This window comes from Sabethes cyaneus, chromosome 1, assembly GCF_943734655.1.
Source record: "Sabethes cyaneus chromosome 1, idSabCyanKW18_F2, whole genome shotgun sequence".
NCBI classification, from domain to species: domain Eukaryota; kingdom Metazoa; phylum Arthropoda; class Insecta; order Diptera; family Culicidae; genus Sabethes; species Sabethes cyaneus.
The window spans coordinates 38859572-38886151 of record NC_071353.1 but is presented as its reverse complement, the minus strand read 5'-3'; the positions used below and the strand labels follow the sequence as shown (position 1 = coordinate 38886151).

General features: G+C 41.1%; 1 protein-coding gene across 1 annotated transcript in view; it reads right to left on the bottom strand.

Moving 5' to 3' along the window:
* LOC128745193 (protein similar) overlaps window positions 1–26580 on the bottom strand; it is a 252184-nt gene that overhangs the window by 174544 nt on the left and 51060 nt on the right. The gene's annotated exons all lie outside the window — the stretch shown is intronic.

Genomic DNA, 26580 nt, shown 5'->3' with positions numbered 1-26580 from the left:
AGACCATCTCCCTCTTTTGGCAACCCCCCCCCCCCCCCCCCCCGCGTTGATTGTTCTGTACCAAAATACATGTGTTTGACAAACGACGTGAGGAACAAAGGTCTTTTTTTACCATATATTTTTCTTCGGTGGAACCCTCCTCTCCAGTATATACATTATATATGTTGAATGTTTCAGTACAAGTTTATAAAACCGTTTATGAGATAACTTGTGTGACGGAACATTTAGCTCAAATAAGCTTTCAGCAATACAAAAAGTTCGGATGCAGGCAATTATTGGCTCATAGGACCCAAAGGTGGTCCAATGGAAAATCGGTTGCACTAGCGGAAGGCGCGTTGCGATGCACGAAATTTTACAAGAAAGGGTGGTTGGTGAATCGATCACGCAATTTAAGATCTTTGCCACTCGCTGCTAGCTGAACTTTCCTACGCTGCTTGATTGTCTGACCAGGGAATCAAAAATCACGAACGCACAAGAGACAACGATATTGTCCCTACTTCAAAATGTTGCGACAATGTACGATGAAAGTTTGTCACTATTGCATGGAAGTTAGGACAATAACAAGATGTCGCAGTTGTCATAGATACAGATGTTTCATGACAACCTGCGAAAGAGATGCACCGCTGTATGAAATACGTATTGTACGCAACAAAAGCAATCCTAATCATGTCACACTGCGTCGGCAGCGGCAGTGTTTGGTAGTTACCAAGGTAACATTGTATGGAACAAAGCAACCTAGTCATTTTCTGAAGATTTTTGCTGTTTGTCCCTTTTGTTCAAGTTGCTGATAAAGTATTGTCTTCAACCAGCCGACTTGCGACAAACACATATTTTATTGTATACCTGCATAACCAACAACAAGCGCTTGTGAGAGCGAGTGTGTATCTAAATATATTCTCACCGAAACTAATCCTTCTGACTGGTGTGAAGAGACATTCATTTGTCCTAGGATTTTGTTATCGTGATACATTCTGGTTGCTACATATGTTTATTTTATAGGCAGAGAATCACTGGCTTATCGCTCTTTGTTTTTGTCAGTTATTTCTGCGCATGAACAATGCTCGGGTACTTTTTCATTTCGACGTATCTGCAAATGAGAGATTCCCTTCGTGTCTCCTCTCTTCGGCTTTTTACGGCGAAACTAACGCATTGAAAAGAAAATTTTGAAAACATTTGGCTAGCTAGTGCCTCCGGCAACCGATTCATGCAAAGCTGATGTGTCAAAATGCATTTGTATCGCCGTAAACAGCGGAAGAGCGGAGATACGAAGAGAATCTCTCATTTGCAGATACGTCAAAATGAAAAAGTACCCGAGAATGGTATTTTGATTCCCTGCTGAAGACCCAAAGAAAACTCAAGTAAGTCTCTTAAAGCAGTGTGGAACTCTGCAGTCACGTGCAATTTTTGCAATGAAACCGAGCTGTAGGGAAGTTTTCGATATTGGCACGTGGCACGATGTAAGTTGAAGGTAAGTTTGGCGTCAAGTAGCACCCCAAAGTCATTGATTTAGTCGACTCTTGTGAGGACATGTTCATTTATTTGGTGATTGAAAACAACCGAACTGACGATGCGGTGGAAAGACATCATTTGACATTTTGCGATGCTGATAACAAGCCAATCTTTCGTACTCCAACCCACAAACACATCAAGAGCCTTTGAAGTCAGATACAATTATATTCATGTCAGCAGCTTGCATCCAACTCTAAGCAGCAAAGCAATATCGTTCACAAACAATAAAAACAGAAGAGGTCCGATGTTGCCGCCTTGCAGTACACCTGAGAGGTTAATAAACCGAGAGAAGAAGCAGGAATAGAACTCTGCCGCACAGGTAATCACAAGTCGTCTGTACGTCTATATTTTATGATCTATAGGCACCCTACGCTATCCAACGCAGCCTTTAAATCCGTGTAGATCACATTAACTTGTGCCGTTTTTTCCATTCGAGGAACCGCTTAGTTGGTTTAGAGGTACAATGCTGCTCTAACAAGCCAGTCGTCGTGTCGTGTGTTCGAATCTCGGCTAGGCCGTGCTGCTAGATAGTCAGTAGGATTATTGCACTAGCCCTGTGTAACTGTCCTGTACTCTAATAGCTGGCTGTGAAGTCTGTCGATAAAAAAGTCTTAGTAAGACGTTTAAGCCCTAGGCTTTGCTTTTATAACATAGAACTACGTTTTCGTTTTCTATATTGGGGTGCACTTTAGAAGTTCGAGGAATGAGCATGTAACCAAAAGTGGTTATGATTTGCACGCTTATAACTCAGCCATTTTTCAATGGATTTTAGAGATATTTGGAACAATCGATCAGAAATTTTTCTAAAAATTGATTAATATAGCAAATATAAAAATAATTTGTCAAATCACTATTAAAAACAGCATAAATATTAGGCATTGTCAAAAACGAACGAATCAGCCAATCACATAGAAGCACTCTTTTGCTTCCCAGACCCGGTACGACAATTTTCGTTTACTTCGATTCTAAAACAACGACCGAACGCTTGTTTTCCAACAGCACAGGAATTATTCATTACCAGTAAACCTAGAACAAACTGAAGTCCTGAAGGTAAACAATTTTATAAAAATTCGAAACTACCCTCGCTCTTTGATCGATGTTATTATTTAAACATTGAACCTAGACAAATTCGATGTCCTGAAAGTAAACAAGTTTGGAAGAGTGTAAAACTATCCTTTCAATTATCCCAACCCTTCGATCGATCTTATCATTTTAACATTAAATGTAGACAAAGTTGATGTCCTGAAAGTAACCCGTTGAATAAAAGAACGCATCTACCTCACCTGCTCAACCGATTATATCAATATACTATAAAAATATATTCCAAACTGAAGTCATGTATAAAAACGTGGTAGGGTTTATTTCTCATTCCCGTCGTAGTAAGTAAAGCCATTCTAATTTTCATCATTTGTTGGATGGATTTAATGAATACCCCAAAAGTTCTTGTACTGACTTGACTAAAACAGACTCACCTTCCGATCCGTGAACTTTGAAATCACTGAAAAGCGATGATATTAAAGCATATTTTACTGAAATTACGCAACTGACTTTGTTTCTTAAATTCGTCGTACCGTTTTAAAAACCGTCCATCAAAATTTTTCATCGTCCGAACTAAAAATCACAACAATGTTTACGAAGCTAACGCGCATGTATTTGTGTAGGACGGCATGACAAATGTTATTCTGCAAAATTTCTGCAGGTCAGGCAAGTTTTCTGACAACGCCCTGCGTGGGTTATTTTCATTTATGAATGACGGAAATTAAAACGATTAGTCGACATTTTCTTCTTCGTCGCACGAAAAAAGGTAGGTAGGACTTCTTTAATGATAAAAAGGATTTAAATAGATATCAGCTCACTTTGATTGATCGCGTATGATAGACAACAAACTAAAATATTAGGCAATAACTAGTTTTGTATTGTGTGTCATAAAAATGCTGATATTTTTAATAATTTGTGTTGGATAGGACGGGAATAGGCAATTACGACGAAGCATCAACATACCCTAGGTGGAATATTCTTGCATGTAACATAAGGCACAAATTTTCAGCCATGAAATTCTTTACAAGCTTTTAGTTTAAGTGCTGTAAAGTATAAAAATAACCGAAAAGTAGAGTGCTAAGAAAACCTCCAATGGACTTAGAACAATAATTTTAAATCAAAATCTTCCAGCATTTTACATGTTAATTGAAAGACAAGCATACATCAAAGCAATATGCCATAATAATAAATGGCGTTTTTAACTATTTTGGAATAAATTGATAAGATTCAATTAATTTTGTGAATGACAACCCAGATCAATTGATTATTATTTACTGTTTAGCCAAAAGTTTTGCGTTTAATGACAAATATTTTATGCTTTGAAAAAGTTTTTTAAGTCGTATAAACGTATATCGATTGTCAACTGGAGTGTAGTTTCCAGTCAGTCCAGACAAGCTACTCAAAAATCTACAAAATGTGGTATCGCCGCCAATCACCAAAGGATGTAAACGAAAGATTTATCTTTCATACACTCAAGCGACAGAAGGAAACCGGAAAAATACTGCCTAAACCTGGCCGTAAGCGCACTGTGAGGACACCGGAGGGCATTAAAATTCTGTTTCCAGACGAAAAAATGTTCCTGCTACAGGATCACCACAACTAACAGAATATCCGATCATTTGCAGCAGCATGGCGAAGTTAAGGAGGCTATCATGCAGCTAAAGAACAACAAATCAGCTGCGAAAGATGGCATCGGAGCGGAGCTTATTAAAATGGGACCAGGCCGTTTGTATACGCCGGCCAATTGTTAGAATTTGGGATACGGAACAGCTACCGGAGAAATGGAAAGATGAGGTTCGGGCAGATCTATAAAAAGGGCGACAGGTTGGACTGTGAGAATTATCGTCCGATCACCGTTCTCAATGCCGTTAATAAAGTTCTGTCCCAAGTTATTTTCAACCGACTATCACCGATGGCGAACAGATTTGTAGGAACTTATCAAGCCGACTTCGTCTAAGGTCGGTCTATAACGGATCAAATATTTAAACTGCGGCAGATCCTCCAAAAGTGTCGTCAATACAGAGTTCCCACGTCAATATAGTTGTTCATTGACTTCAAAGTCGCAAATGATACCATCGACCGGAAAAAGCTATGGAAAATCATGGACGAGAACAGCTTCCCCAGGAAGCTCATCAAACTGATTAAATCTACGATGGATGGTACAAAGTGCTGTGTTCGGATTTCGGGAGGATTGACAAGTTCATTCAAATCACGCAGAAGGCTTCGTCAAGGATGGTCTCTCATGCTTGCTACGGATATCAACACGCGGGGCACAATTTTCAACAAATCTAGTCAATTCGTTTGCTTTGCCGATGATATGGATATTATCGGTAGAACATCTGTGGCGTAGGCAGAACAGCACACCAGACTAAAGCGCGAAACAGAAAAGATTAGGTTAAAGATAAATACGTCTAAAACAAAGTACATGCTGGCGAGCGGAACCGACGCACAGTGGCGCCAGTCAGAACAAAACTGAGACAAAACTAATAAAATTGGTAAAGTAGCATGGAACTTGCATATTTTGTATATAACTGTGAACCAAATTGACTACTAAAACTTAAAGTTTTCAAATATTTAAAAAAATCAATAATTAGGGTGTCTCTAAAATAATTTTCTAAGAAAAGTTTTATAACTATTTGAGCTATTATTTTTATTTTGTGTTTTATTGCATTGGGATAATTAGGAGAAGTAGTAATGGCCTTGTAACACTCAGCAATCCATAACGTTGAGCCACATTTGAAAATTATTTTGAATTTTAAAAATATCACTTTCTCCAGCCAATAACCATGTTTATTCACTAAAATTTGAATATCAAAGTGTCACTGCTGCTCTGCTGGCCTGGTACTAACCTTTAGCTGCTAAATGCTCAAAGATTTACTTTAAAAATATCTGTAATAGTGTTGCTAGAAGTAATTACAAAGCGGAATTGCCTAAAAACATATGGTTCCTTAAAATTCAATATATTTAATTGTTTGGACACGCCGCCCGTACTGCGGTCGGTATCACTGTCGTCACTCGTGAGTGACCTACATGAAAGCCACGCTATGTATTCCCGCTTCCAGTATAAGAATAAGTCTTTGTTGCGCCTCACGCTATTGTTACTAAAATCTATATAAACCAGCTCAGATGCTGGTCAGCAATTATTATCAGTTGTTAGTATCGTTATTATCACTATCATTCTCATTATCATTCTTAGTATTGTTCAGTACATGCAGTAGCCCAGTTGCTACTTGTCTCTGTTGCCACCACTGTTACGTGGCTAGATTAGAACGAAATGTAGTTGACTTAGTGCCACTGCCGGCCTGCTTACCAGCAGCCGCCAGTATTCCATAATTGTTACCCCGTTTGTGATATAAGTGAATATAATTCGTATAGTAAACCAGTGTACTATTCAGTAACTGAACATAAAGAAACCCGTGATTCCCTGATTCAGTGATCCAAACTCACCAGGCCTTAATTGCCCGGTACAGTTTACTACAATTGGCAGAGGCCAGGAAGGAAAATTAGAAAACACAACGTAGGGCCTTCCACAACGGACGAACATAGTTTTGGTGCCGTGACCAGGATTGGTCACCTGCTGCCGGCTTCCGTTATTTGCCACCGGTTGTTGGAATGCTACCGGTTTTCGTTATTTGCCGCCGGCTATCGTTCTTTCTATTTCGCCTTTGCTATCGCGGTGAACTGTACCCGCCCGTGATCGAGAACAACCAAGTGCCGGTACATCGAACAAATGTGATACGCTGCCGCAATTAAGTGCACTGTTTACTCGCGGGACGTCAATTCCCATAATTGCGAGGCAGGAACATACAACAATGTTCAAAGTTTTTTACGTGTATACGAAATGCGAGCTGTTACGTTGCCTTCGCATTCCTGTTAAAATTTATCTCGTCATGGAGAATCTCCGTAAATTTGCTGAAAAACACCGGCTGGCCGGTAGCCTACCGGTTGAGCGCAAGGAATCTGAGCCTTTGTTGTAAGGCTATTGTCGTGCTGAAAGGCACATTCGACTACGCAGCCATTGTATCATTGTCATCGATTGGAGCCACAATAGGGCTATTGTCTAACGTTGTTCCTGGTTTCAAACCGCTGAATGCGGCATCGGACTTGTTCATGTAAAATTGTGCTATGGACATTCTGGAGTTTGGCAAGCAGTTGTTCGTATTATATAGTACCATCGTTCCTGCTACAAAATGTCATCATTCCTACTAAAAGGTGAATTCGACAATGAGTTGTAGTATCGTCTTGCTGTGGCGTGCCAAGCCGCAGCAATTTTCTGTTTCACCTCTGCGTGATAAGTCTCGAAGTTTCAGGGGAGTTTTCTGGTTCAGCCGGTGCTGGAGTGCCTCCAGCCACGATGATTTCCATAGTTTATTGTCTCGCTGTGGTAACAAGACCGCAGTGACTGTGCTGTGCTATTTCTGCTAATTTATCGTCATGCTGCCGTAGAGCTCGGCCTCTACATTTCGGGAGCTTAGTCCTCCAAACCACCGGTCGGAGTGCAACGTCCGCCGGTTAGTGGAATTCGCCGGAGCGGCCATCCGGGGATTCATTATCTGCAGCGTTTACCGTCGACTTGATTGTCTTTCAAGGACAGCCAGTCCTTTGGCGTGAATCGCCAGTTTCGTGTCAAGTGTCGTGGAACCCAGATTCCACATTTCAGGAGCGTAGCCCTCCAAACCGCCGGTCGGAGCGTAGCGTCCGCCGGCAAGCTGAGTAGAGTCAACGGAACGCATTCTACAAGTTCATCGCCAGCACAGTTTTCCAGTCGTTGCTTTCGTCATCGTGGATTACACAGCAGTGTAGTGCATTCATCGAGTTAGCCACATGTCTTACGTGGCAAGGCGTGTTCCAGCACAAAGGCATTCAGGGGTAGCGCGTTTCTGGTCAACCGAGGCGACCGAAACTGCTGCCCCACCAACGTTATGAGTTAAGTATTTTGTAATTCCAGGCTAAATGCAACCCATTTACGCCAACCTCGTTTTCAGTTTAACCGTCTGCAGTCAGACAGGTCATCTGCTCTCACCTATGGTCAGTTCCTTCGGTTCCTGCTTCAGCACCAGACGGCCTTCCGCTGCAACGATTCATCGCAGCTTACAACACTGAAGCAGCTAAGTCCATCGTTGCCTACCGCTACCAGGCCAGGTAGCAGGCGATTTCCAGTGCATCATCGCTCGTCTATTCGGATGCATTTGGCTTGCATCCCATGCTGATATCAACGATGCCTGCAGTCACGTACGCAGCTTAGTTCATCGCTGCTTGTTCATCACCAAGGCAGCCGAGTCCATCGGTGCCTGCCCTTCGTAAATGCAGACAGCATCGATGCTGCTCATCTGTTTGCGCAGCTTGCACATCCATTGCCGTTCAGCTGCATCAGTGCATCCAGCCAGTCCTCAGCGTTATCATCTGCATCAACTGGTTCAACGTTATTTGGTTGGTGCCGCAGATATCTTGCTTTCGTCGACGCTGCCATCAGCCTGTGCAGCAAGTACACAACATAGCCAACCTCTTCCCCGCCACCCCCGGATGAATGTTGAAACCAGGTGGTTTCAAGGGGGGGAGTATGTTTGGACACGCCGCCCGTACTGCGGTCGGTATCACTGTCGTCACTCGTGAGTGACCTACATGAAAGCCACGCTATGTATTCCCGCTTCCAGTATAAGAATAAGTCTTTGTTGCGCCTCACGCTATTGTTACTAAAATCTATATAAACCAGCTCAGATGCTGGTCAGCAATTATTATCAGTTGTTAGTATCGTTATTATCACTATCATTCTCATTATCATTCTTAGTATTGTTCAGTACATGCAGTAGCCCAGTTGCTACTTGTCTCTGTTGCCACCACTGTTACGTGGCTAGATTAGAACGAAATGTAGTTGACTTAGTGCCACTGCCGGCCTGCTTACCAGCAGCCGCCAGTATTCCATAATTGTTACCCCGTTTGTGATATAAGTGAATATAATTCGTATAGTAAACCAGTGTACTATTCAGTAACTGAACATAAAGAAACCCGTGATTCCCTGATTCAGTGATCCAAACTCACCAGGCCTTAATTGCCCGGTACAGTTTACTACAATTGGCAGAGGCCAGGAAGGAAAATTAGAAAACACAACGTAGGGCCTTCCACAACGGACGAACATTAATCTTTGCGCAAATCTGCGCAAAATGCGGATATGATTTTTGGAAAGTAGACTAAATTTTACATAATATATGAAAAAATGACGGTTACCTTCCGTTCCCAAAAAAGATGCTCAATTTTGAAAATGCGAAGTCACGTGTCTGTTACTATTTTGATATTTGAAGCAAATATATTTTAGAGTGTACTTGATTTTCGTCAATTTGCAAAATAAGGTGTTAATCTATAATCATTTCAATACCAAATCACGTTTTATTTGTATGCAAATACCTAACGGGGTACGATTAAAAACAGTTTTTCGAAACTTGCATTAAATGAAAAATATGGGAAGTTGTTACACAAACCTCAGATTCAAAAAATTCTCCAAAAAGCTGTATCATTCCCAGTGCTCTGAAATTTTGGAATATTGTTATTTAGTCTGTCTACTTTCATAGAAAAATACTATTTCATGAAAAACGTCAACTCCATTTTGGGTGTTTTGTCCCAGTATTTTCCACTGTGCGACGCTGCATGGGCTGTAGTATAATGATCGACGGCGAAGAGTTTGAGATAGTCGATGAATTTGTCTACCTTGGCTTACTGGTAACGGCGGACAATGATACCAGCCGTGAGAATCGGAGGCGTATTATCAGCGGAAGCCGTTCTTACTATGGGCTTTACAAGCAATTGTTGTCGAGCAGACTAAGTCCCCAGATTGTTCGCTACGGGCATGAAACATGGACAATGCTCGAAGAGGACCTGCGAGTGTTCGGAGTTTTCTAATGACGAGTGCTAAGAAGGATCTTCGGCGGCGTATTCTCCTAATGGAGTATGGAGGCGAAGGATGAACCATGAACTCGCACAGCTCTATGGCGAACCCAATATCCAAAAGGCGGCTAAAGCTGGACGAATACAATGGGCAGGGCATGTTGCAAGAATGCCGGACAACTACCCTGCAAAGATGATGTTCGTCTCAAATCCGGTAGGAACAAGACGGCCAGGAGCGCAGCGAGCAAGATGGTTAGACCAGGTGGAGCGAGATCTGGCGGAAAGTACTCGGTGTCCGAAGAACTGAAGAGCGGTAATCCACAACCGAGTTAATTGAAAAAACCTTGTTCAACAGACTTTTCCTAGGACGGCAAGCCACTAAAGTAAATAAGTATGATACAGCACATCATCTCGATATTCCTCGGGATAAACTGGCTGTTCAAAGGTTCCCGAATATGTCCAGGGTGATGTTATGGGGACGTTTCTACAAAAATTTAAAGGTTCCATTGCTGTTCCTTAAACCTGATGTTAAAACCGACACATCGATAATGTTTTGAAGAGCTATTTGCTTCCCATCGTCAAAAAATATTACAACAATGCACCATATTGCTTCTAACAAGATTCTGCACTGTCCCACCAGGCGAAAGCTACACAGGCTTGGTGTGAGGACAATTTTCCGAATTTTATTCTGCCCACTTATTGGCTTATTTTATATGTTACGGTATTATGAACTTTATTATTGCATAATGGATAACCATTATGTCGCCAAATTGATGTGCAGTTTATCTATTCGACGGGGTGCGATGAAGAATAAACCGGTTGAAAGCGTTCGAATCATATCGAAATAAGACGTCGGCTTTCGTCGAAAACGAAACCTAATTTTTTATGTTAAATTACTTCAAAGCTTAAAATTTCAAATGAAGCCTCAAATTAACAATAATACTTCGTTTGACTGTTCACCAAACAGACATGTTCCATGCACGTTGTAATTCATACTTTTGAACCGCGTTTCGTGCTTGTCCGAACAAAGTAACAGCTGTCAACTGAACACGAACAGTCCTCAATCATCCGTTGGTTGATGTGTTCCTGCAAACCAGAAGACCATCGAAGAGCGTTGAATGACTTCCGATAAAACAAAGAGCAGAGCTATTACAAACAGCGGACATAAATTGATCATGTTTTCAAGCAGTCAAATATGTAGTCACTGGCATTTAGATTTCTTTTACGGGGATTACGATCGCACTAGAGGAAAGCGCATTATCCGCATTTCGAAGCAATCCCGTTAAATTTATGATATCCACCATAAATCCCGACTCCGTGCGGCGCGCGTTAGACTGCATTAAGTCGCCAGAGAGTTGCAGCTGGACTTCGAAGAAGACGGTTCAGTTTGGCCACCGAGGCCACTGAAAATGGAAAAGAAACATCAACCTTGCTGGCTGCAGCGTGTATCCATTAGAAGGTACAGGACCTTCCCTCCCTCCTGGGTGGAATTCAATTATGCCAAAACCATAATAAATCTTGCCCAGGACTTAATAAGTTTATTTAGCTGCAGTTTCATTTCAATTCCAATTTTCGACTTGTGTTTTGTTTACATTTATCAAAGTTAAAAATAAATAAATGGAAAAGGATGTTTTTCTTTGAGTCGCATCCCCTGCCTCCGCTGCACTGGTCCTCCTTCACGGAGTACGTGGAATTTTCTCCCTAGCTAATTTACGAAGGACAAAGAAAAGCGCTTGCACCGGTGGTGCTGGGAAACATTGTTTTCCCACCCAAAAGTAAAACTACGAACTGCACAACGAACATCACAAGCATCCCGTAAAATCAGCTAGCTAATGTTTGCATGCATCGAATTTAATGGGCTGCTTACTAATAAAATCCATAATGGACGACTGCTTTATCTACCTTCCGAAAGGTGGCACGAAGCACGAGGGAAGAAGAGCAGAAACGAAGGAAAAAGACAATAAGCCATAATGCTGCGAACACCTTTGGGGGGAACCTAACCGGCAGCTGCTGCAGATTCAATCGTGAAAATGTTGGGAAAGGACGAGTTCAAGAAAAGTGTAAAAATCCAGCTACTTTTATTGTCACGTTCAGACACAGTCCATTTCGAGTGCTTGCACTCACATAAACCCACAGGTTGAGATTCAACCGAGAAAAGTTATGTTTCCTTTAAAAGCTTAATCGAACAGAAATTACACCTCTGCCTGCCTGCCACCAAACACCACCCCCGCTTCCACTGTTGACTGGTGGTCGGTTCACTATTGACCCATCGTTAGTCGGGTAATTTCGGCGTGGGTGGATAATAGCAACAACTCATTTAAATGATGGCAAAAAGGTGAGCATAGTCATTCGATCGTTTCGTTTGGTTTGAAGAGACGGCAGTCTAATGATAGCTACGTTGGTCCCGTAATTGCTGTGGGTCGCAGGAAGGAAGTGGACTGTCTAGCACACTGTGTAACATTGAAGATGTGGGAGTAGTAAAATTTTGTTCGCTGGAATATAGAACCTAATGGAATGTTGAAGACGGATACTTCTTATTTGACAAGAAGTTTGTTTAGTGATTGTTACAACGCACGTTTCGTTTCATCAGACAGATAGTGTGCCCCGTTGCACCCTATTTCGAAAATCTTTGCTTAAAATGGTGAAGTTCTGGTAACATTGCTAATTACATGGTGCCGGATGCCCAATCGGGAATCGTAAAGTTTTTGCATTCAAAGAGAGAAAAGAAAGAAGAGATGCATTTTTGGTACAAGCAACAATTGATGCATTTAAAGGTGTTCTCTACTATCACGGCTGCAGCAATTCCACAGGGCGTTGAACTGAAGGAACTTTTTAAATGCAAACATAATAGAGCTATAAACGTATAATTTTGATTTTAGTTTTTGAAGCAATTGAAGGATGTTTCCAAAAAATTGCTAATAACAATATTTAGGGCAGTAAAATAGTTCATCGGTCATGTGAACGAGTTCAATGTAGGACTCAAATAGAAGTTAGATTGTAGATTACAGCCGACTCTGCAAATGAGTAATTCTTGTTGAAACGGGCCAATTACTGACACGAGGTCTTCAAATATTGGAACTTTTGCACTTAAGTGGTTGAAAATGGCTAAAAATGAAAATTACATTTTTAATGCCTCGAAATAGTGGACCCCTCGTTCCTTGGCGAATACAAGTGAAATTTTACTGATTGATAACTGATCGTTTTATTCAGTTAATGCCACCGAGGAAGGGTTCACTATTGAGAACCTGCTGTAATCTGGGGTTGGCTGTTTCTAGAAATTCACTATAGAATGACTACCTTTAGTCAATTTCAAACGACTACACATCATCATCTGCTTGTTGATTTTAAGGCGGCATATGATTCAGTCAAATGGAATGAGCTATGCCGGGTAATGTTAGAACATGGTTCTCTGACGAAACTGATTAAGCTGATTCGTATGAAGCACAATACGCCATAATAGTGGGTGAGATATTACCTGTTTTCGTGACGGTGGATGGACTACAGCACGGGTCTGTAGCCTCTGTTATTTATGCTTACCTTGGAACAATACGAACAGCAAATGACACATTCCAATTTAGTAATTTAGTGAGTGAAACATTCGGGTACCAACTGAAAGAGCGTGGTTGCCAGCCCTACTTACCATTGCACAACCCAATATATTTTTGGTTTATATCGAAATTTTCCAGTTCATCGAATTAATAATGATCTTCACCAGGCACTTGCTCCCTTTCCACAATAGTAGCTTTGTTTCTTATCAAAAGACAGAAAATATATAAAGTAAGTCTCGATTGGGCATAAACGATCCACAAATATCGATTATACATTTAATACTGACTTCAAAATATTTTTTAAGATAATTAATTTCGCATTTATATATTTTACTGAATCAAACAACATCTCTACGAATTTGTTCTAACAGAGAATCTTCTAATCTTCAACTGTAGCCCCAAAATCGACAACATACTTTGCCACTACCACTGAAGTGATGCTTTTCCTAGAACTGAATTAAAACCCTAGCTATAGTTGGCCATCCTTTCATTTTCCAGCTCTGTTAATAGCGTTAAAAGAGTAAAAGCTTTTCGTCCACAACCGCATCGTCGTTCATTGGAATACGAGGGGGAGCTGAGAGTGAAATTTAGTTAATGAAAAAAGTTACCGCATAGAAAAATTAAAGTTTTCCCCCGTCGATAGCGACCAGCAGACGACCGAAAACCCGCAGGGATGTAATTGATCTCCGGTGAAATAGATTTGGCGAAAAAAAAGGTGAACGATTGCATTGGAAAGAGTGAGGGACCCTCTAAGTGTGCCTGCTTTTGATTAGATCTCGAGCAGGAACAACCAGAAATCAAGTCTATACCTGGGATGAAGTCTTAACCGATTTTATCGTAAGCCTTAGATTGCTGAAACTTAATCGCACAATCGCTTTGTGGGCAGCGTAATAAAATATTTGATAATCCGATGTACAAAGGTCCTTAAAACCCATGCCATGTTGGAATCCCAAATGTTACAAGCTATCACATGCTTCTGTCATCGCATCGCATCGAAAATTCAATTAAATTTATGACTGAATGATAAATTATGCGCTACTAGCATAACGATGACTGTTCCTCTCTCAGTTCAAAGTACAGAACTGGTAGACCAAAGTTGCGCTCTGCTTGCTCCAGTTAGCTTCCCTGCCCCCAAAACTGCATGGCGGAACGCGTCAGCAGCAAAAACTGACATCATATGTGCACGTCCTTCTATGTTGCGTGGAAACGAAATCTTCCATCGTCGCTGGCGACGTAGCGCATTTCGACGAACGACTCGTGATTAAAATAATAAAACATTAAAATGGGTGAAGGATTTTCTCTACTTATCTTGTTTTCCACTTCGCGTGCAGCAACTCGGCGAACGACGGAAAACACTAGGTATATGTATTTACTTTATCAATAATCTGATTTATATTTAGTCGTCTCTTGTGGTTCAGTTTTACTTAGAAAAAAACATCCGCTGTAGCAAGGTAATGTTGCAAGAATATTCAGAACTATATTCAAACTAGTACACTATAGTTATTTATGCAAGCAACAACATTTGTATTCGTATTGATTTGAGCGTTGATTTCTTAAATCCAGATACATTCTCAGGAGGTACAGATTTATTACTAGAAATGCACTGAATTTATAACCGCTTCAGCTGTTTGGTGAGCAGTGGTGGAAGCTGAATCCTAAGATAAAAATGCATCTGAGTAAGCATAACATAGAGAACATGGTTAAATAGAACGAACGGTACGGGATGAAGGAGCTAGTAACAACCCAAACGGGAAAAATACATTAAATTTTAAAACTGCTACCGCAACCAGTGACGCTATGCTTTCAGTTAGGTTTTGATATTAGGACAGAAGGATCATCAGGGTCAAGGGAACAGGAGCAATGAATTTTATTACGCTGCTGACATCTGTGTAGTAATGGCGGTTTCAATGAAAGTCAATGACATATGAAACGATGGTCAAGTTGTAGCTTTTTACGACGTTAAAATGATAAACAAATTTGTCAACCTTAAGTATATTTATAAACCAGTAATGGAAGCCAAATTAATGTACTTAAACATAACAGCTTTCACACTATCGAAACTTCTGAAAGTGAATCATTAAACCCGCTTATGTGCTGTGCCGCCGGGTATCAATCACTTTTACTCAACGGTTAAAGCAATCAAAAGACATTTAATTTTATGCTCTTTATTTAAAAGCATTACGTTTATTTTATCACGTCTCAAGAAGCACGTGTGTTCTCTTTTTTTCTTCTAACGAATTAGAGCGCATTAACCATCACACATCGAGAATATGGCGTGCAGCTATAGGACGGGCTCCTTTCCGCTGTCAAGTTAGTGTATCCTATTTTAGTTTCCTATAATAGATTCTTCTGAACACGCTATTCCCTCCAGTCGATAACAGAGTCTCGCTTAACAGTTTGCTCCAGTTCCCTTCGCCATCAGCAGAAGCTAACTCCCAGATTACGTGAGCTGAACGAAGCGAGTGATTGATGATTGGTACGGGCACCAGTTGAATAATAGATCGGTTTATCCCGAATTGCCAGAAATCCGTTTGCGAGAGGAGCTGCCTAATACATATCGAGAAGTGGCTCGCAATAGCTTCGCAATTCATCTTGATACTGGTGATTTTCCAGCTTAACGAATTTTCACCCACGTGTGACGTCACGGTGACCTATTAGAACTAGTGGTTTGCGACAAGATTGACACAAAAAGACGACAGGAGACAGATTAGAGGAGGTGATAATGAAGCTCGTTAAGTTGCCACTTTCGGCTTTCAGCACTTATCACAGACAAAAATCGCTTGTTGAAGCAAGTTGAAAATCACGAAAAATGCGATGTAGTTAGAATCACTTTATTAAGTTAAAAACTTTTGTTATATAATATAACAAAGGTAAAACAATAACGAACCAAGTGTTTGATTCGTAAAGGAAAGTAAACGTAAACTTCTTGAAGATAGTTAATTTACAACATAACAATAATTCGTCAGCATAATGCACAACACAACCCTAGAACACTTTTTATCGAGCAGATGAAAAAAGCAATATTTTAACAACAATCGTGAAAGATTCATTTCAAATTTAAAAGTGAAGTTAATTCGTGACAATTCAATTGTTTTTCTTTGTTGAACTGGCAAAAACTACCTTACCCGTTAGAGGGTTTAAGTGGATTATAAATTTCGAACGCGAGGAGCGTACGTTAGGTCACGGTTTACCATCTGCAATTGCCCCACCGAATTTTATAAAAAAAATTATCACGGGCATAATTCAGAGACTAGAGGAAATTGACTACAATGGAAATTTGCCGATTTTCACGTAAGTACATCGCTTAATTTAAAAATTTATAACTCTAGAACCAAGCATAAGCAAAGCACCTCTCAGCGAATGCTTCAGTTAAGAACCATTTTTCCACTTTTCTTTTTTTCCTACTTGTGCTGGTGGATATATTTAAAGCCTTTGCTATTGATCTCAAAGAGAGAAGATATATCTCGGGTACTTTTTCATTTCGACGTATCTGACAATGAGAGATTCTCTTCAAGTCACTTCTCTCCCGCTTCCTACGGGGTGCGGATAACGACTTGGACCATCACCTAGTAGCAGTACATGTGTGCTCAAAGCTATCAACGGCCCTACATTAATACATTGCGACAAAGCTGCCCTCCTCGGTAAAACATTCGACAATGAGACATCCCGTGAATGACCGAGAACTACGCGCGCGTACTAGATGAAGCTCTACCATCCTCTGTGGAGCTAGGTGCTTCGACTCTCTAAGACGGATGGAGCTCGGTCGTCGGTATATGGTCGTATACCGACCATATGGTCCATATACCATATGGTCGGATATGGTCATCGAGGTCGAGGTGGTAGACTGGTGGTGTAGTAGTTCTTCGATGAGCATATTAACGGTTAGCCTATTTGCCTGGATATTAACGGCTAGCCTGGAAGTTAATCTAGGAGTGCTTACAAACGACAACAGTATGCCGGTTCACGATCTCGAAGATATCCGGTGAGAAACCGATCAGCTGAAGAATACTAGAGCGGCCGGAAAGAACCGAATCCCAGCAGAACTCTACAAAAATGGCCAAGAACTGCTAGCAATGGCACTTCACTGGATAATTTTAAAGATTGCGAGGATGATAAACTACTGGAGGGGTGGATGGAAGGTGTGGTTTGTCCCATCAACAAAAAGGGCGATCGGCTGGATTGCAATAAATACCGCGGTATTACGCTGGTTAACGCCCTCAACAAGGTGCTTCTATCAGATTTTGTTACCTCGTCTATCCCCAATACCAAGAAAATTCGTAGGGCAGTATCATGCGGGGTTTATGGGGCCCGTGCTACTACAGATCAAATTTTTACCCTTTGACAAGTCGTACAGAAATGTCGGGAGTACAACGTCCCCACGCATCATATTTTCGTAGATTTCCGGACAGCATACGATACAGTCGAGCTCGAACAACTATCCCTAGTAGCACAGTTGTTACAAACCGATTGTGGCAACTGATTTGTGTCTAATTTTCGTCATAAATGAGTTGCTGCAACTAAAAGTGCTGCTTGGGATGGCAGATAATGCACGAGTACGGTTTTTCGGACAAACTGACACTACTGTTTAAAGATATCCTGGAATGAGTGACGTGCTACGTACGTGTTTCGGACTCTCAGGTCCCTCCGAATAGCGCAGAGGGTTGCATCAAGGGGATGGACTCTCCTATAGGTTATTCAACATCATTGCTGAAGGTGTGACCCTGCAAGCTGGCTTCCAAAGGAGAGGAACGATTTTCAGTAAGAATAAGTTCTAGCCTTCGCAGACAACCTCGACATCATTACTAGAAACGATGGAACGTCAGAGGCAACCTACGCCTGTCCAAAAGCGGAAGCTCGGCAGATTAGGTTACAAATCAATGCGTCTAAAACCAAATATATGGTAGGAAGAGGCTCCAGAGAAAACAACGTTTGTCTCCCACGGACAGTGACTATTGACGGCGATGAACTGAAAGTAGTTGATGAGTTTGTATAATTGGGATCTCTGGTCACCACCGACAATAATACGAGTAAGGAGATCCAACGACGCATTCAAGCTGGAAGTCGAGTCTACTTTTTCGTCCGCAAGGCGCTTCGATCAACTACTATACACCGCCGCACAGAGCTGACGATGTACAAATGTACAAACGTTAGTCCTCTACGGGCTTAAGACAGTAACGCTGCTTACGGAAGACATACGTGCACTTGTCGTATTTGAACGAAAGGTGTTGCGGACTATTTTTGGCGGAGTGCAATCGGAAAACGAAGAGCAGCGTAGGCATATGAACCACGACTTACAGGCGTTGCTTGAAGAGATTCACATGACACCACACATGTACATGACACATGTACACCTGACGAAAGTTGGGAGACTACGGTGGCCCGACCACGTCACAAGGATGCCGGACGACCGTGCAGTGAAATCCGTTCTCTTCAAAAACTCTACCAGCACCAAGATTAGAGAGGCCCATCCAGCAAGCTAGATGGCTCAACCAGGTTGAAACCGACTTGCATGTGTCGAGATGCTCAACGAATTGGCGACAAGTAACCCAGGACTGAGTACAGTGGAGAGGAATTCTTGATACGGCAAGAGTTACCGCGGCTCTCTGCTGGTAAAAGTAAGTATTTGGCTATGTACTTACATCACCTATACAGGGTGATGGCTGTTGACGAGGATGCTAGAACACCGGGTGTTAGTGCGACTGGAGAATGGTAGCCCAAGACCGAGTAGTGTGGAGACGAATCCGAAATTCGGCCCAGATCTATCTATACAGAACCGAAACCGCAACAACTCGAACAACGCGATGACCAAAAAGTGGCAGCAGAGTCTCTTTCGATTTTGTTTTCCTTTTGGAAGCTTTTCGCTTATTCAAGAATAACATCAATATGAGCTTAACGCACACTCTCTTTTGCTACTATATGCTTTCGTATACTTTCGTGTGCGTTTATGTGTTTTTGTGGAAAAAAGTTTCTCTCTATCGCCAGATTCGCTAGAGTCTGTTTAATTTTAGTTGCATATCGAGGTTGTCTTATATCCAGGATGTGTTATATAGAGGTATGCCTTCAACAAGTTTGAAGAACACAAAGGAAAATATAACACATGTGTTTAACTAGTAAAAGCAAGTTTCTTGTTGTTAAGACCTCTGGGTGCAGTTTCAAACAATGAAACCAATAAATTCACTTGAAGACAGCAACAATTTGAACACTTTACAAGCCGTTCAACTTCTAGCTTAGGGTTTTTTTTTTCTCTCAAACGAAATTTCAGACGTACAATTCCTGATGCAGCACAATAACTTACCAAAAGTTTACGCTCACCATCCTAGGTCACGACACGCTCGCCTTGTTTATCTAGTACATCAATGCTTTCCCACACAAACCATCATTTCGTTTCGCCAATTCATTCAACTTGTGGTGTCAAAAATCACGTTCCATTTCTATTTACCCTTAATTTCACTGGCTCGCATTCATTCTGCTTTCGGCTCGCAATCAAGCAAAGTGAACAGCAGCGCAACACAATCTCTGTTTGCCCGTGTGGGAAACGGGGAAAAATCTTTTGCTTTTCGGTAACTACACACTATCTTGCCAGGACCGCACGGCGATAAAGAAGCATGATTTGTATATCGGGCAAGCACCTTCGACGACAAGAAGAAAAGTGCATTTCAAATACACATCCTACTCTCGTCGACGAGTCGTCGAGTGACGACGATGCTTTTCCTTCTGAGTTCGCTTCACTTGCTGTCGTGTTTGAAGAAAGAAAGCCACAAGCGAAATCAACTTACTTTTTTATTCAAATATTTTCGCTGCACTTGCTGTCAGAGTATACAAGATTTTCCTCTCTTTTTTTGCTTCGAGGGACAAAAATGTAAACATGAGCACATTTGACGATATGAAAGAGGATACCAGTAGCGCCATAAAGTTTAGCTCAAGAATGCACTTTGCGTGTGGGGATGTACTCAGTGAAGCGCGGTTATTTATTTGTTTTTGAATAGTACTGGCGGCTAATTTATGCTTCTGTCTTCGAGCAGTGTGTACAACAATTACTTTGTTAGCCATAACAGTCGTGTCTGTTTTGGATTTTATTTCAAGCAGCTTCATTATGTATTATATCGGATGAATGCAGATCAGAAAATGAGCACCTCTCACACTCGTGAGGGAAACGTTCGGTACGGTTTTTTTTCTGTCTGACCAGACCTGGCAGCCATCGGCCCTAGATCCCTTCTTGGTCATTGAGTTTGCTAATTTTATTCATCAATATTTGAAATGATACGGATTGAGCAGCATGCATTGCTGCTTCGGACGCTAGAGTGTCGACGCTGTGGCAGTGGTGAACATTCGCCAAGTTTTACGTCAAAGAGAATGCCACCATCAGTTCTAAACATGCCAGAAAAACACGACGACCCCTGCTGTTGGGCGCTCGTGCCAGTCATGATGCTGTTTACGATATCCCGCGGAGAGTACGAGATGAAGGTACGTAGGTACCTACCTCTCATTGTAGAACGAAACTGACCTTAGCCATAGCTAAACCACGTGGGCATGGTCATGGGAAAAAATATAGTGTGTATATTTTCAACTTTTGCTGCCAAAACGGTCTCTTATGTAATTACTGCATAGTTTTGTAAACATGTTGGCACAAAATGTTGATAGAGCAAACGCTGATAGTCTTAATATTCCTTTCCTTTCGCTTTTGCTTGCATGATAATTTGTTGTAAAACGTATACGCCCAGAATAGACACCGAAACGGTACACATGATTCGAAGTGAAGATTTAGAGTAATAGCAACCTGGCAACCCCATTATAGCTCGTGTGCCGTTCCACACATCAGTTAAACCTGAAACTTTTAACTTTAACCACAGAACAGTTGTTACCTTTCATCAGCAGAGATCTAGACAAGGTTGAAGTTTGCTTGAAAAATATGTTTTCAGTAGGTAGGTATGACGATGGCAGCCAGTAAATGAACGGTGGTCCTTTCTCAATGCAGTTCATAATAGCCCAAAACTTATCCCTTTTGGTTGATGCTGTTTCGCTAGAATTCGTAGCGTCGTCTGTATACAATCCGAATCATGTTTCCCTTTGGGTGCACTTTGGTGCCATACCAAAACACGATGTTTTCTTTCGATTGCACCGAAAGCTGCAGTTGATGTGAGGATGCTACGGGTCCAGTAGATGAACTGTGAAATCGTGCTTTGTTGATTGGAACGATGATGTGGGGATTGGTGTACCTGTTATAGTCCTGTTATAGTATAGACTCGGACGTGGGATACTCTTCGAACGAAGTTCTAAGGAAAAAGTACGATGCTTCTGTTTGATTAAATTTCGACATTCGCATACAAATAAGATATTAGCAGGTTTTTACAATAACACAGTGTATCAATAACTGTATGAATAACATATTATGCTGAACATATACCCCATGATTGCAATCAATAGGACACCAGACGAACCGTTGCTTTTCAAGAGATGGCGCTTTTCTAGTGGTAGTAAAAACAAAATTTCTCACATATCTATGTTTACCTACCTAAAAAACAACCACTAATCACATTTTATTTATAGTACAGTTACTCTGTTATGCATAATTTAATGACTTCTGCTTAATTTTGATAAAAATCCATCTTTTCCTAAGCCTCTCCAGTGCATCTTACTACCATTCTTCCGAGAGCCCGGGAAGGTGATTTTGAACCGTGCGAGAGCCGAGAGCTGAATATTTTTGCGACCTTGTTGCGACATTTCAATTCGAAGAAATTAAATTTTTCGTGATATGGACGCGATAAATAAAAACGATGTTTACCAACTATTTATTGGTTCAGATTGCTTTTAGCAATAAACACAAAAAAAACTGAGATGCACGAGAGAGTGTTGTTGCCACGCTGAATAAATTTATTGTTGCGCAAAGTTGGGTTGTTTTCAATATGTACAATATGCGTTACGAAGTAACGGCATCATATTCTCACGCATGACGCATGATGAAACACTAGCGTCCACTTCTGTTTTTTATTACCAGACACTAGAGGCGGTGTCCTATTACACTTGTGATGAATTGACCAGAAACTAAATCGAAGCATTTACCAAGATGAATTAACAAGATGATTTTTTTTGCGATGAGACAAGGTATCTGATGCGAAGAATGATTATTGGATGAAAATTTCGACATAACGAGTGACAACTAAAATTTTGGAATTTTTTTCTCAAGCTGTCAAAAAAAGACAAAGATACATGAAGAAGATTTGATTTACCGAATTTCAAGATACATTATCCATTGTTGAAAAAAATTAGTGTACGTTTGAAAACGGTCCGTAATCGGCTGTTCGGCGAAGCTTCCGTTTGATGTCCGAACAGAAGCGTTGTCAACTTTGCGAATGCATCTCTTGATTCTACCAATCAACTGTTTGCAATTCGTGGCTCTCCAGTCATTTTTGTACACCAAGGAACTCAAAATTCCGAAGAAGCCTTCGATTGGGCGCACTGAAGCCGGTTTGTCAGGTCGTGGTTTTTGGGTACAAAACGAGTGGGTATTTAGGAACGATTGTGTTTTTTTTGGCGTAATGCGATGATGCTCTATGCGACCAAAACACGTATTGTTTACCTGCATGATGTTTTTGTAGAAACGGGATCAACATTTTCTTCAAACATTCATCTGGCACATCTTAATTGCTAGCCAAACCAGAGGGCTCGTTTTTTTAAGGCACGAGAAAGAGAACGATGTCCTTCTGCGTCCTTAATTTTGGCTGGTCTTCCACTACCTAGCCTGCGAATAGTTGTTGGGCATCTTAGGATATGGTAAACAGTCGCAGCCGCAACATATTCACTTTTTAAATGTTGTACCGTATACTTTTTGCCGAAATTTCTGTGGCAGTTTGTAGAAGTGTACAACGCGCTCCCGAAATGCTTCTTGTTTCGACGTCATTTTAAGCAAAACAAGGCAAGCACAAGGCAAAAAATTCCAAAAGTTTAGTTGTCACCCGTTAGATCAAAAATATATTGGGTTGTGCAATGGCAGATGGAGCACGCACCCACGCTCTTTCGGTTGTTACCCAAATGTTTTACTCACTATACTACTGCCGCTCATTATATTAGGTAGTCTAATACAAGTCGCTTTTTACGCGAAGGATACGCTCCGCGCAAACCAAAAACGAGTAAAAAACTGCGAAAATTCCAAAATTCGCGTAAAAAAACTTTGTTGGATTTCAACACTAAGCGAAAAAATAGAGTGATTGAACACATCCGCGTAAATTCCGAAAATCGCGTAAAAATAAAACGCGTAAAATGCGTCTTCAGTGTACCTAGTTTTGTTTTACTCCCCAATTCTATCATTCTACATTCTACTTCTCTTGGGATGACTGCTCTTTGTTTCTATCGCTGAGAAGAAAGACTGTTATCTACTCGATCAGTGCGATAGAGACATGCAGTGCGTTGCCGACAGTCGGCCCGGCAAGTCTTTGTGTGATTGCCCACCACGGGGTGTTTTTTCTCTCTATTTGCTTGTATATGACTCTGTACTTGGTCATGATGTAAGCTCTTTTTTGGAAAGAAAATGAAATGAACTGGAAAATTTCGATTCAATTTAGGGTATGTTGCTACTTCGTCGTAATTGCCTATTCCCGTGCTATCCAACAAAAAATATTAAAAATAACAGCACTTTTGTGGCACACAATGCAAAATTAGTTATTCCCTAATATTTTAGTTTGTTGTCTGTCATACGCGATCAATCAAAGTGAGCTGAGATCTATTTAAATGCTTTTTATCATTAAAGAAGTCCTACCAGCCAAATTTGCTACGTTTTTTCCTGCGACGAAGAAGAAAATGTCGACTAATCGTTTTAATTTCCATCATTCTTAACTGAAAATAACTCACACAAGGGATTGTCGTTATTCTACAGCCAGGAAAACTTGCATGACCTGCAGAAATTTTGCAGGATAACATTTGTCATACCGTCCTCCACAAATACATGCGCGTTAGCTTCGTAAACATTGTTGTGATTTTTAGTTCGGACGACGAAAAATTTTGATGGACGGATTTTAAAACGGTACGACGAATTTAAGAAATAAAATCAGTTGCGTAATTTCAATAATATGCTTTAATAATCGCTTTTCAGTGATTTCAAAGTTCAAGGATCGGAAAGTAAGTGTGTTTTAGTCAAATTAGCACAAAAACCTTTGGAGTATTCATTAAATCCAGCCAACAAATGATGAAAATTAGAATGGCTTTATTTACTACGACGGGAATTAGAAATAAACCCTATGAATTTTCGTTTTTGGTTTGACAATTTGGTGAAGCGAAGGTATAAAGGGCGAACACGAGCATATTGCAACATTCACAACTAGCTATAACTTTTGTTTCTACTGGGTAGAAATCAACCAAATTTGGTACAGTTTCTCTTTAAAGTGTAGTGTTTACATCCTGTGAATTGCATTTTGTTTCGGTCAACATGGAAGCGAATCAAGTGGAGATGGGAGAAAAAAGTTTATGCGCTCATATGGAAAATCATCGTGCTTGGGAAGCTCGAGAGTGTTGGAAAGGTTCAAAGATCGATTAACATTAGATCACAAACCAGGAGCTGGAAGTAAACCAGGAGCAACTTGCAAAAAGACGGAGGGAAAGGTCAAGGTTAGTTTCACATGAAATCCCAATATTTTAACACGTGATGTTGCCAAGAAGATCGGCGTTTCACAAAGCTACGTCTAAAACATAAATGCAAAAGCTGGGTTACATGCCTCTAAGGTTCAAAACTTCCGAAACCGCGATATAATAATCAATAATCTCACATACAATTTTTGAATGAAAAAAGAAAAACAATATTGTTTAATTATAACTCAATCGCGGTCTACTCCACATTGAAAAAGTTGTTTTCGCTTTAGAAAACATCAGCGTCGTCAATTCTATTAATTTAAAGTCAATTTTGTGAATCGATTTGCAAATGTTCGTACCCAGGTCAGCATAGTAGCTGCGTCTAATAACAGGTGTCGAACAAGCGAGTTTAGCGGTATTACCTTAAAGCGACAATCAATCTCCTACCGACGGACGCTGCGACACTGATGCAGTTGATTTGACCGTATGCAGCGCGCGACAGAGCCCCTCCCTGCGCGGTTAATTAATTTGATATCCTCGTCCGGCGAATGACCACCAAACCACGTCGCTTCTCGGCAGCCAGCATGTTATGAATATTTATTCGCACCGAATTTTACAATGCAGGCTCTGCTGCCGCAGACGACGGCAGACAGTGCGGTAGTTGGCAATCCGATTCGCATACGCGCCACGACGCCCGTCATCTATTCGCTAATTTAGCGATTTAATCAAAGTATCGATTCAACTTCAATAATAATCTACATTAAATCAAACCTTGCGATCTGGTTTCAATCATTACTGCGTGGAAAGGATACATTCTACAGCAGTAACAACGTGGAAAGGAACGAGACGTGGGTGGTGTGGAAATTGTCTATTACCCTCCTGTGGATTGGTTTCGCCAAGTCCGGGCGGGGGTAGATTTAATTTCGTTTCGAAAAAAGATTTATGACCGTTAATAGTGGATAGCATGTCAATATGGTTTAAAAATTTATGATAATTTAACCAATCGACGATACTACACACGCACGATATACTACATGTTTCAAATGCGTTGCTGCACATTGAATATGGCAAGTGCTGCAGCAGGCGGTAACCAATCCTGCAAGTTGCATAGTTGATCACTGCAAACAAAGTGTACAAAGATCGATCGTACAGCATAGGTCATTACGTTCTCACCGCGTGCATGATAAATGCGTTCGACGGGATTGACGTTCATTCCGGAGTTGATTTTAATTTATATTTTTGCCGCCTGTCGCACGCCGTTCGCTTAAGAGTTTGCGCCGAACAGAAACGTGACTCAGGGAAGGTTATGCTTTTGCTAATGCAATTACCTGCACACATCACACCCATCTTGAAAGTTTTGCGACGCCACCGTACTCCCGACAAAGGTGCGTCGTGTAACTAATCGGCTCAACCCGATGCTCTAGATTATGTTCCGCACCAACCAGGCGGGGTCACGTGACGCAATTTGTCATAGGTAATGTGTGTTTAATGTGACGCGTCTACTCAATGCCTAAAGCTCTGTACTGGTTTGAGTATTATAGCAATAATAAGTGATTCCATTAACACTGGTACAAACTCGCCCAGGTGTTTACTTAACGAGATCCTATTAGTATCTTCGACTGAACCGATACTTGCCGTTTGCGAGTAGTTTACGGTCCCGCAGTGCCTAAAAGTATTTTTGCAAAGCCATTGTTTGCAAATTCGCTAGTGCATTACGCTTCGTACCGAAAAATAATAAATTATTATGCAAACCCCAAATTTGGCGAGGACCGGCCGGAATTGAGGTCGCTCATAATGGACGCTAAACGCGTCCCGATTTGCGTGGTGGATCACATGAGCGCAATAATGACTACAGTGTACGCTGATGGTCATGCACCCGAAGCCAGCACGTGCTGTTCGAACGGTATAGATTCGATTAACAGATAATATTTAAATCGAACCGAACTGGGTCAACTCAGCTTTGCTAAATTGATAAATGACCGCTAGCAATTTATTTATGAATTCATTATAACGAAATAGTCGGCGGTTCATAACACTACTAGGGAGG